This window comes from Polistes canadensis, unplaced genomic scaffold, assembly GCF_001313835.1.
Source record: "Polistes canadensis isolate GaletaPanama2010 unplaced genomic scaffold, ASM131383v1 scaffold_473, whole genome shotgun sequence".
In the NCBI taxonomy this organism is placed as follows: Eukaryota; Metazoa; Arthropoda; class Insecta; order Hymenoptera; family Vespidae; genus Polistes; species Polistes canadensis.
In genome coordinates, this window is record NW_014570020.1 from 20,753 (window position 1) to 22,771 (window position 2,019).

Below are 2,019 nucleotides of genomic sequence, written 5' to 3' on the forward strand. Positions count from 1 at the left end.
TTTTGTTATATAGCATTTCTTTAGATATCTGATAGTTTTTACTATTATTTAATCTAGAAAGCAGCGTATATTTTCTTTTAATATATTGAAACATTTTTAGCGACGGTAAATTGTGCTATTAGAAAAAAAACGGTATAGATTACAGGTTGACTACAATCGTATTTTGTCGAAATATAATTGAATTTTACACGTGAAAAAACCAAAAAAAAATGTAATAAAATGATTTTTTTGTTTTTTTTTACAGCAGTTGTTGTAAAATAAATGATATATGCAAGATTTTATTAGACAAAAAACTTTTTATTTGTTAGTATACGCTTTAAAACTTGAAAGAATACGTTTTATAGGTATTGTTATTTTGTTTTTTTTGTAGAAATTTTATAGTTTTTAACTACAATTTAATCCAGAAAGTAGCGTTGATTTTTTTTTTAAAATTTAAAGCAATTTTAGCAACGGTAAAAATGTGCTACTAAAAACAAAACAGAAGGGACGTCAGGTTTATTTTAATCGAGTTTCGTTAAAGAAGAATTGAATTCTTTACGTTAAGAAACCAAAAAATATTGTAATAAAATTGTGTTTTCCCTTTTCTTGGACTGCAGTTTTTACCATGTAAATGTTATTTGCTAGATTTTATTGGACCTAACACTTTTTATTTGATAGTATACGCTTTAAAACTTGAAAGAAAACGTTTTATAGCTTTTGTTATATAGCATTTCTTTAGATATCTGTTAGTTTTTACTATTATTTAATTTAGAAAGCAGCGAATATTTTCCTCAAATATATTAAAAATTTTTAGCAACGGTAAAATGTGCTATTAGAATCAAGACAGGATAGATTACAGGTTGACTACAATCGCAATTTGTCGAAATATAATTTAATTCTACACGTGAAAAAACCAAAAAAAGTTTTAATAAAATGATTTTTTTCTGCTTCCTTCGACTGCAGATGTTATGAAATATAGGATATATGCTAGATTTTATTAGTCAAAAAACTCTTTATTTGTAAATATACGCTTTAAAACTTGAAAGAATACGTTTTATAGGTATTGTTATTTTGTTTTTTTGTAGAAATTTTATAGTTTTTAACTACAATTTAATCCAGAAAGTAGCGTAAATTTGTTTTTAAAAACTTAAAGCATTTTTAGAATCGGTAAAAATGTGCTACTAGAAACAAAACAGAAAGGACGTCAGGTTTACCTCAATCGAGTTCCGTTGAAAATGAATTAAACTCTTCACATAAAGTAACTAAAAAATGTTGAAATAAAATGATTTTTTCTCTTTTTTTTGACTGCAATTGTTTAAATATAAATGTTCTTTGCTAGATTTTATTGGACATAGCACTTTTCATTTGTAAGTATACGCTTTAAAACTTAAAAGAAAACGTTTTATAGCTTTTGTTATATACCATTTGTTTAGATATCTGGTAGTTTTTACTATTATTTAATCTAGAAAGCAGCGAATATTCTTTTTAAATATATTGAAAATTTTTTAGCGACGGTAAAATGTACTATTAAAAACAAGACAGAATTTATGTCAGGCTGTTTACAGTCGAGTTTCGTCGTAAGAGAACTGAATTATACACATAAAGTACCAAAAAAAAATTGTAATAAAATGATTTTTTCCTTTTTTTGGACAGCAGTTGTTTTAGTATAAATGTTATTTGCTAGATTTTATTAGACATAACACTTATTATTTGTTTGTATACGCTTTAAAACTTGAAAGAAAACTTTTTATATCATTTGTTATATAGCATTTCTTTAGAATTCTGATAGTAATAAAATAATAATCAATCCAGAAAGCAGCGAAAATTTCTTTAAAATATATTGAAAATTTTTTTTGCGAAGGTAAAAATGTGCTATAAGAAACTAAACAGAATGGATGTCAGGTTTACTGCAATCGAGTTTCGTCGAAAAAGAATTGAATTCTACACATAAAGTAACCAAAAAATGTACTAATATAATACTTTTTTCTCTTTTTTAAGACTGCAATTGTTAAAATATAAATTATATTTGCTTTTTTGTTT